Raw genomic sequence first — 10,589 nt, 5'->3', positions numbered from 1 at the left:
CAAATCAAAACCACACTGAGATACCACCTCACGCCAGTCAGAGTGGCTAAAATGAGCAAATCAGAGAACTCTAGGTGCTGGCGAGGATGTGGAGAAACGGGCACCCTCCTACACTGTTGGTGGGAATGTAAACTGGTGCAACTCCTCTGGAAAACAGTGTTCCTCAAACAGAGGTTCCTCAAAAAATTAACACTAGAACTCCCCTATGACCCAGCGATAGCACTGCTAGGAATTTACCCAAGGGATACAGAAGTGCTGATGCATAGGAGCACATGTACCCCAATGTTCATAGCAGCACTCTCAACAATAGCCAACTCATGGAAACAGCCTAAATGTCCATCAATTGATGAATGGATCAAGAAGATGTGGTTTATGTATAGGATGGAACACTACATGGCAATGAGAAGAAATGAAATCTGGCCATGTGTAGCAACATGGATGGACCTTGAGGGTGTTATGCTGAGTGAAAAAAGTCAGGCAGAGAAGGACAGATACCATATGTTTTCACTTATGAGGGGAACAGGAGAAACTTAACAGAGGACCACGAGGAAGGGGAAGGGGAAAAAATAGTTGGGGAGAAGTGGGGAGGCAAACCATGANCCAAGACTGATGGATCTTTGGCCAGCACTGCCATGGTGCACATGTAGGTTAGGGTGAGGTCCAGAGCCAGGGGCTGCTGCCTTTGGTGAAGACTCATTAGGAATGAGATGGGGCCCAGTGGCGGAGGCGGAGGGGAGGACAGTGAGGCAGAGGGGCTGTCAGGTGGATTGTGACCACAAAGGAGTTTAGGGTGGCCCAGTTCCCTGGGTGAGGGGGAGGGAAGGGGGGAGGGGGAGGTGTGGAGGTTTTCTAAGACAGTATGGTACTGGCACAAAAGCAAACACATAGATCAACGGAACAGAATAGAAAATCCAGAAATGGACCCACAACTATATGGTCAACTAATTTTCAACAAAGCAGGAATGAATATCCAATGGAAAAAAGGCAGTCTTTAACAAATGGTGTTGGAAACACTGGACAGCAACATGCAGAAGAATGAAACCGGACCCCTTTCTTACACCAAACACAAAAAGAAATTCAAAATGGATGAAAGACCTAAATGGGAGACAGGAAACCATCAAAATCCATAACAACTTCTTACTAGATACGTTGCTGGAAGCAACAAAAGCAAACACAAACTACTGGGAGTTCATCAAGATAAAAACCTTCTGCACAGTGAAGGAAACAGCCAAGGAAACGAAAAGACAATCTACAGAATGGGAGAAGATACTTGCAAATGACATATCTGATAAAGGATCAGGTTCCAAAATCTTTAAAGAACTTAGCAAACTCCACACCACAAAGCAAATAACCCAGTTAAGAAATGGGCAGAAGACCCGAATAGACACTTTTGTAAAGAAGACATCCAGATGGCTTAGAGACATGGGAAAATATGCTAACATCATGAGAAAGAAGGAAATCTTGCCATTTAGAACAGCATGGATGGAGCTAGAATGTATTATGCTAAGTCAAATAAACCAATCAGAGAAAAACAAATATATGATTTCACTCATATGTGGAATTTAAGAAACAAAACAGATGAACATGTGGGAAGCAGAAAATAAAAAGGGGAGAAAGGGAAACAAACCACAAGAGACTCTTAATGAGAGAGAACAGACTGAGGGCGGATGCAAGGAGGTGAGTGGAGACGGGCTAGATGGATGATTGGTATGAAGGAGGGTGCTTGTTATGATGAGCACTGGGTGTTTTATGTAAATGATGAATCACTGAATTCTAATCCTGATGCCAATATTGTGCTTTGTTAACTAACTAAAATTTAAGTTAAAAGTAAAAGAAAAAAAAGAGCAGGTTCTTCATTAGCTACAGTTCTATGATTTTCCTGAATATAGTCATGTGGATTTTCAAAGTCAGGCCTTTTAGGGCCTCATCTGTCCTATGCAGGAATTGGGGCTGAGTGCTTGATGTGGGGAACAGACTACTTGCTTCTCAGTGAAGTTTTGTATTTTTGAGATCCTAGTATATTTTGAATTCTCATATCTGGGTGGGGGCAGGTTTGCTTTGGGTTTTGTCTTCGATTTTGTTTTTGGCAAGAGTGTCTCTGCCTGTCTTACCTGTTTTCATGCTGTCCTTTTACTACTTGTTTGCAGGCTCAGGTCTTTTTCAGAGGAGATTATCCTGCATATAGTTGTAAATTTGTTGTGTTCATAGAAGGAGATGAATTTGGGATCTTGCTAAGCTGGGAGCTTGAACCAGACTCCCCAAACCATCTTGATTACCTTTGCTTTGCAGGAAGTTTTGAAATTGGGAATTGGCCTCCTTTTTTAAGATTGGCTAATCTAAGTCCCCTGACTTTTATTATGATTTTAGAATCAGTTTGTCAATTCTTACAAAAGAGCTGTTTAGGTATCTGATAGGGATTGTGCTGAACCTACTGATGAATTTGAGGAACGTTGCCACCTTGACAATATTAAGTCTTGTGACTGTGAACATGTTTCCATTTACTTAGATGTTTTTAAATTTCTCTCAGTAATGACTTGTAGTTTTCAGAGCATAAGTTTTGCATTTGTTTTGTTAAATGTATTCCTAGTATTTAATGCATTTTGGTTCTATTGTATATGGAATTGTTTTTATAAATTTCATTGTTGGATTGTTTATTGAAAATTTGTGGAAATATAACTGATTTTTTAATGTATGGACCTCATATCCTACAATGCTGCTGAACTTGTTTATTTGTTCTAATAGTTGATGCCCTAGGATTTTCGATGTACAAGGTCATGTCATCTGTGTGGGAACAGAAATAATTTTACTTCTTTTTTTTCCCAATCAGGATTCACTTTATCTTATTTTCTTGCTCTAGAATCTCCAGCACAAAGTTTGAGCAACATGGTGAGAGTGGAAATCCTTTTTGTGTTGCTGATCTAGTCTTTCACTATTACGTATGTAAGATGTTAGCTTAAGTGTTTTCATATATGCTTTTAATCAGATTGAGGAAATTACCTTCTGTTACCAGTTTGTTGGGTTTTTATCATGTATCATGTTTTTATCATGTATCATGTCAGATTTTGCCAAGTGCTTCTTGTCCGTCTGTTGAGATAAGCATGTGGCTTTTGTTTTTTATTATAGTAATATCATATATTACATTGTAGATATGGATGCTAAACCAATATTGCATTCTTGGAATAAATTTCACTTGGTCATGGGGTATAGCTTTTTTTCTTATGTTGCTGGATTTGATTTGCTACATTCTGTTGTTTTTCCAGGTCTACATTCATAAGAGATACTAGTCTGAGTTTTCTTTTCCTGTAATATCTTTGTCTGATTTTGGTCTCTGAATAATACTAGCTTCTTATAGGGGGTTGGGTTCCCTCCTCTCATTTTTGGAAGGTTTTGTAACAGGCTGTTGTTATTTCTTTAAGCATTTGGTACAATTCACAAGTGAAGCATTTGGAACTGGGGTTTTTTTTGGAGTGTTCATGACCATTGATTCAACCTTCTACCTTGTTATAGGTATATTCAGATTGTCCATTTTCTGAGACAACTTTTGTAGTTTGTGTCTTTCTATGAATTTTCCTATTTTATCTAAGTAGGTTAATTTTTTGGCATAATTGTTCATCGTAATCTCATATAATTCTCTTTATATCTGTATGGTCAGTCATAAACTTCCCTCTTTCATTGTTGATCCTAGTAATTTGAGTTCTCTCTCTCTGTCTTTTTAGTGAGTCTAGTTGAAAAATTTTCAGTTTTGTTGATCTTTCAAAGGATCACNCAGGTTTTGTAAGGTTTCCAATGGCTTCAGATCTTTTCCGTGTGATGTATGGGCGCGAGTGCAAGTATGGAGCTCTTTACTTCTCCTCCATCTTGCCCCCTCCCTCCCAAAGGATCACATTTGATTTAGTTTTATATATTGTTATTTTATTCTCTTGTCTGTATTTCATTAATTTCCACTTTTTTTTCTTTCTTTTTCCTTCCATTTGCTTGCTTTTGCTTTAGTTTGCTCCTCTTTTCTCTTTGACTTAATGTGGAAGTGTAAGTAATTGTTTTGAGATATTTCTTTTTTTTAAATATTATTTATTTATTTTGAGGGGGGAGTTGAAAGAGAGGGAGAGAGAGAATCTCAAGCAGGCCTTATGCTCAGTGTGGAGCCCAACACAGGACTTTATACCATGACCGTGAGATCATGGCATGAACCAAAATCAAGGGTAGGACACTCAACCGACTGAGCCACCGAGGCCCCCCACTCTGTCTTCATTTTTATTAATCTTAAAGTATTCTGTGATTCCCATTGTGATATCTTTTACCCTTGGATTATGTAGAAGTGTGTTGTTTAATTCTGCATATTGTGAGTTTCCCAAATTTCTTGCAGTTATTGATTGTTTTCTGTTATCATGCCATTGTGATAAGAGAACATATTTTGCATTATTTATATCCTTTTAAATTCGTTGACTTTTGTTTTATGGCCTAGCATATGGTTTCGCCTCAAGAAATCTCCATGTGCATTTGAAAAGAATGTATATTCTGTTGATCGCTGGAGTGTTCAATAAATGTCAGATTTCTACTGCTGATTTATAGTAGGGTTCAAGTCTTCTTTATGTTTATTGATCTCTACATAGATGTCCTACCCATTATTGAAAGTGATATATTGCAGTTTCTCACTATTATTGTTGTGTTGTCTGTTTCTCAATTTCTGTCTGTTTTGTTTTCATTATTTAGCGCTGAGCTATTAGGTGAATACATACTCAGAATTGTTTCATCCTTCTGATAACTTGACACTTTTATCATTATAATATGTTGCTGTTTCTCTTTAGCACTTAAAAAAATTTTTTTTTTTGAGAGAGAGAGAGAGGGAAAAAGTGTGAGCAGGGGAGGGGGCAGAGAGAGAGGGGGACAGAGGATCTGAAATGGGCTCCTTTGCTGACAGCAGAGAGCCCAGTGTGGGTCTCAAACCCATGAACCATGAGATCATGACCCAAGCTGAAGTTTGGTGCTTAACTGACTGAGCCATCCAGGCACCCCTTTACTGGCATTTTATAGATAGACAGACAGATAGATAGATATAGACATATATATAGACAGAGAGGGAGAAAGAGAGAATTACAAGTAGGCTCCACAAACAGTGAGATCATGACCTGAGCTAAAACAGAAACCAAGAGTCTGGACACTTAACCTCTGAGCCACCCAGGTGCCTCCTTTACTAGCATTTTAAAAGTCCCTTTGTCTAGCCAATGAATGTATCCATTTCAGGTTTTTATGGTTATTTGCCTGAGATAATCTTTTCTATTTCTTCAAACTATTTGTAATTGAATCTCAAGTGTGTCTACTCCAGACAGTATAGTTGGATCTTATTTCTTTTCAGTCCAACCGTCTGCACTGATTGACTTATTTAAGCCATTTACATGTAATGTTAATGTTGACACAGGTGGGTTTATAATGCCATTTTACTTTTTGGTGTTTGTTTTCTGTGTTTCCACTCATTCCTCATTCCATTTATTGAGTATTTCATATTGTTAATTATATAATAGTTTATCTCTTTATTTTGTAGTTACTTTCTTAAAGATACTTTTGCTTTTGCCATTTTTTCCTACATTTTCAGTTTTGTGATTTTATTTATGTCATATACATAATATTTATTCAAATAACATATTTATATATTTATATCCTTATCATGTTATATTTTATGTCTTATCGGTGACATATTTATGACGTTATTTCTACTACCTATTCTTTCCAATGTTACTCAATCACAGTCTTTTTCCCATTTGTACTTTACATCTCATGCCATGAGGTGCTTGTTTTCTTTGTGCAATTACTTGGGTTAATTTTTTTAATATATTTTATTGGACTTCTGACTGCACAATGGGATCATTGCCTTCAATCCCCACATTGTTTCAGGTCAGGTGGAGTCTGGCCCTCAACTCAAGGACATACTCTCCACAAGAACAGCAGTTTTGTCTATTAGAGTCACTGAGGTGTCCTCGATGAAAAAATAATGCGTCCTGTACATGGCACACGACATTATCCGTGGAACAAGTAAACAGAGGAGAGGACCTCTCTCTTCTGGATGCGTCTCAGGCACAGCTGGTCCATGGCAGCTCCCACACAAAGTGCCCCCACCTCACCACCAGTGCTGCCTCTAGTTCCCCCTAGGGAGCTCCCTACCTCCCTCTCTCAGCTCAGCTCCCCCCTCCCACAGCGATTCCCCTGCACAGCACAACACACAGTTACAGTCCTGTCTTCAGAAACATTGTACTTAGGCTTTATGGGGCCCTTTCTCCAACCAAATAGAAATCAACGTGAGACTCTGCTTTATAAATCCATGAATCTGGATGGGAGCCAGCACCAGCATCACTAGAACTAAGAGCAGGGAGAGGGGGCAGAGAAGCAGAGAAGGTAGAAACTAACTGAAGTTGAAAAAGGATGAGAAACTCTTTGATTCCTCTCTGTCTACAACCAGAATCTAAAGAATAATCCAGAAGACAGCTCTAGAGGGAGGAGAAGAGAAGGATGACTCTGAAAATTTATCTCTCCAAACCGCAGAGACTCCTGTGTGCAAGGCCCACATAGGCTTGTGGGAGCGACAGCCCAAAGGACTCCTGGTGCTGTAACTGCAGGGTCACCCGGGGAGAATGGGACAGGAACTCATACACAAGAGCAAGAACTGGCCTGATGCTCCACAGAAACAAAGAAAAAAATACACCCAAAAGATGGGGGATGACCAGGATGGAGCCTGGGCTGATCCAGTCACAGGAAGCTCTTGCTGCACAAGGTCCTGGTGACAGATAATGTCCAAGTCCCTGTGATCACAGGTCCTGGTGAGACAAGCTTCCACGGAAGGGGCAAGGATGAGGAGCACGGACGTGACTCAGCTGAGGAGTGAGCAGGTCACACCAATGATGCACTGAGCACCGACTGGGCACAGGCCCCGCCCATGCTTGGCTCCTCACAGCCCTCTCCTTTCCCCACCTGCAACAGACCTAGTACAAAGAAACACACAGGTTCTGGAAGGTTCTCAGTGCTTTCATTTATTTTCTGTCACAACTTTACAAATCTTCTCTTTTATTACTTTATCAACTCCACATACCCAGAATTACAAAACACAGATTCATATTTGGATTCTCATTTTCAATAGGAAAGTAAGGCATCAGGACTCTGTCCAACCTGAAATAAAGACAGGGATAGAGATGTTCCAGCCCCGCTTCTGCAGGAACAGGAAAGCAGATCAGAAAGGGAACAGGAATCAGTATGGGGAGGGGTCATGGTGGGCAGGAACACAGACACATTCTGACACCATCTGCAGAAAGAGAAGTCAGGGGCTCTTGATGTCACCAAGTGGGAGTGTGGACAAATCTTACATCGCTCAGTCCCCCAGGGGTGGCTGCTGTCACACTGTGAAAAAATTAATCATGAACACATTTAGGTCAGTCACATAAATGCCTCATCCTCAATCCCTCCCATGCCAAAGTGTCCCTAGCGCCCCCACTCCTCCCCACCTCAGGCCCTCCAGATCTTACCTTTAGGAGCCATTAGGGATGAATGAGAGCCCTGGGCGCTGTCATCACCTGGGGTAGAACAAACAGGATGTGATCAGAGCCACAGGAGATGAGACTAAAGGAGGAGCTATGGGGCGGTGGGAGCTCCCCATGGCGTCCTGTCTACACTACCCAGGATTTCAGGGATCACCCCTCCATACTTACGTGCAGCATGAGAGTAGCTTGGTCCTTTTCCTCCTGTGGGAAGAAAATATCATGTTAGAGACCTGGGACAGCTGGGCTATCAGGTCCTAGAGCAACCTCTTAGTCCTGGTCCATAATGAAGTTTCCAGAATTCTGACTGAAGATCCAGGACAAGATGGGGAAACATGAAGAAAGAGGAGGGGGTTGGGGAGCAGTGCACAGGACCACCTGACTCGCTGGAGGTCTGACCTCAGCAGGTCTGACCTTCTTCTCTGTCCCGTCACTGCAGGGAATCAGGTCCCCATCACCAGAATTACCAAGTGAAAATCTGTCCTTCATTTTCACAGGTGCTTTGCTCCAGAGTGAATGTCAGTAACGGCTCCAGAGTGGGCAGGTGCAGGGTGTGGATGGGACTTCCCAGGAACAAGGCAGGACCATGTGCTACCTAGGAACCCCCCAGCAGGACAAGACAACTCAGATCCCCCCACTCTGTTCCTACCTGAGCGCTTCTTCCTCCAGATCACAGCTCCAACCACCACAGTGACCACAAGGACAGCGACAGCCACACCAGCAATGATGCCCGGGATGGGGATGGAGGGCTGAGGAGGCGGCTCTGGAAAGGGAAGGAAGGTGAGGGGCCCACACCTCCGGCTTCAGTCCTGACTTTGTGAACTTCTCCAGAAGGGCCCTGCTCTCCCTGACACCAGGCTCTACCCCACACCGTCCTTACCCCATCTCAGGGTGATGGGCGCGGGCAGCCCCTCGTGCTGCACGTGGCACGTGTATCTCTGCTCCTGTCCAGAAGGCACCACCACAGCCGCCCACTTCTGGAAGGTCCCATCTCCCGCAGGCCTGGTGTCCACAAGCTCCGTGTCCTGGGTGTGGTCCTCCCCATCCCTCTGCCAGGTCAGGGTGATCTCCGCAGGGTAGAAGCCCAGGGCCCAGCACCTCAGGGTCACCTCATGGTCAGAGATGCGGTGGCGGGTCACTTGTGTGCTGGGAGATTCTGAGTAATAAGAAGCAGAAAATCCACAGCGTGTCTTACCTATAAAGGGCCACTGAGACTGCATCCATGTGAGCATCCCCAGGTGGACAGGGCAACGGGTTTGGTTGGAAGAAGCACAAAACCCAGACACCAGTCTAGCCTTTGGGATCTGCTGATCCTTGTTAAGTCCCGGAATCAGGGAGAGGACCCGGGGAGGAGGCTGCAGGTCCAAGGGGGAGGACACACTGTGGTCCTGACTGTGATGGAGGGTGAATGACTCAGAAAACCGGGAGTCAGATCTCCAAAGATGTTCTCAGATGGAGAACGGCCTTGAGAGGGAAGGTCATGGTTCCCAAGGTCACAGGGACCTGCTGATGGGTTATATCAGGGATGGTCTCAGCCTGCGTCCCAGGGGGAGACTGGATCCCTCAGTGTCCTTTAGAGAAAAGCGCCCTCTAGGTGAGTCACCCTCTGGTAGGAATATGAACACCCAGGCGGGTCTCCCTCTTCCCACCCAGGGAGGGCGCTGTTCTGCCGCTGAGTCCACTTTCCCTCCTCGTGGGCAGCCAGCCCCAGGGGAGGGGAGATCGGGGCGTCCCCGCGGCCCCTGTACCTGCGCGCAGCAGCGTCTCCTTCCCCATCTCCAGGTACCTGCGGAGCCACTCCAAGCACGTGCCCTCCAGGTAGTTCCTGTATTGCTCCGCCACCCCGGCCACCTCCCACTTGCGGCGGGTGATCTGCGCCGCCGTGTCCGCCGCGGTCCAGGAGCGCAGGTCCTCGTTCAGGGCGATGTAGTCCGCGCCGTCGTAGGCGTCCTGACTGTAGCCGCGGAGGAGGCGTCCGTCCGGCCCGATGTCACAGCCGTACATCACCTGGATGCTGTGAGACCCTGGCCCCGCCCGCCCCCAGCGCAGCAGTGATGACGGTGAAACCGAAAGTAAAACCGCCTAAAAGCTCCCGCGGGCTCTTCCCGGGTCGGGGCGGGGGGTCCCGCGGCCTCGCGGCTGCGCTCAGACCCGGAGACTCGGGGCGACCCTGGCCGGTCCGTGGGGATGGGGGTCGTGACCCGGACCCGGGCCCGCGTCGCTCACCGGACTCGCTCTGGTTGTAGTAGCCGCGCAGGGTGTTCAGGCCCACTCGGTAAGTCTGTGCGGTGCTCCCGGCGATCCGCGTCTCCCGGTCCCAATACTCCGGCCCCTCCTGCTCCATCCACCGCGCCCGCGGCTCCATCCTCTGACTCCGTGAGTCGCTGTCGAACNTCGGGCGGGTGGAGGTCTGGTCAGGCCGGCGGACAGATACCTTCTACGGGGTCTCGCGTCCCCGCCGGGCGGTCCCCGCGCTCCTGCCCCGCAGAGTCCCTTTCCTGCCGACCCCGCACTCACCCGCCCAGGTCTGGCTCACGGCCAGGGCCGCCAACAGCAGCAGGAGGAGGGTTCGGGGCATCACGACCCACATCCTCGGGATCTGGGGAGAATGTGAGTCGCAGGGCGGGTGCGGAAAGTTTATACCCGGAACCGCGGTGCCGCTGATTCGCTTCTCCGGAAACCGGGCACTAATAGGAGTGTGAACCGAGGCTGGGTCATCAGTATCCAGGCAGAAGGACCTGACACAGGTTGTGACAGGGAGAAGTGAAACCAGGGAGGACGGGGACTCCCCAGCGCTGGGCTTCCCCGCCCCCCGACACCGCCCTGGCTCCATTCCTGAGACTCTAGAGGCCAGCCAGGGACCTGGGACTTTGCCCGACGCCTCACCTACTGCACAGAGCGCTCTTTGTCACACTGTGTCCCTGAGTCATGGCCCAGGAGCTGTGAGTCAGTGATTCTCCAACAGTTTGTTCTCGGGACATCTGTACAGTCTTACAAATTAGTGAGGTTCCCGGGGATAACTCTGTGGGTGTGTGGGAATATCTATCCATATTTACCGTACTAGGAATA

The 10,589-nt window shown here is 46.2% G+C and overlaps 1 pseudogene across 1 annotated transcript; it reads right to left on the bottom strand.

Annotated features, from left to right (window-relative positions):
* Positions 1-6,993: 6,993 nt before the first annotated feature.
* LOC144228958 (DLA class I histocompatibility antigen, A9/A9 alpha chain-like) lies at positions 6,994-10,148 on the bottom strand (annotated as a pseudogene). Its single transcript, XR_013334310.1, has 7 exons — positions 9,747-10,148; positions 9,269-9,544; positions 8,401-8,676; positions 8,170-8,283; positions 7,692-7,724; positions 7,509-7,556; positions 6,994-7,383 (listed from the first exon to the last, which is right to left on the bottom strand). The product of XR_013334310.1 is annotated as a DLA class I histocompatibility antigen, A9/A9 alpha chain-like (transcript).
* Positions 10,149-10,589: the final 441 nt, after the last annotated feature.

The sequence above is a fragment of the Crocuta crocuta genome, unplaced genomic scaffold (assembly GCF_008692635.1).
Source record: "Crocuta crocuta isolate KB4526 unplaced genomic scaffold, BGI_CrCroc_1.0 scaffold762, whole genome shotgun sequence".
Lineage (NCBI taxonomy): Eukaryota > Metazoa > Chordata > Mammalia > Carnivora > Hyaenidae > Crocuta > Crocuta crocuta.
This window is presented reverse-complemented; position numbering and strand designations above follow the sequence as displayed.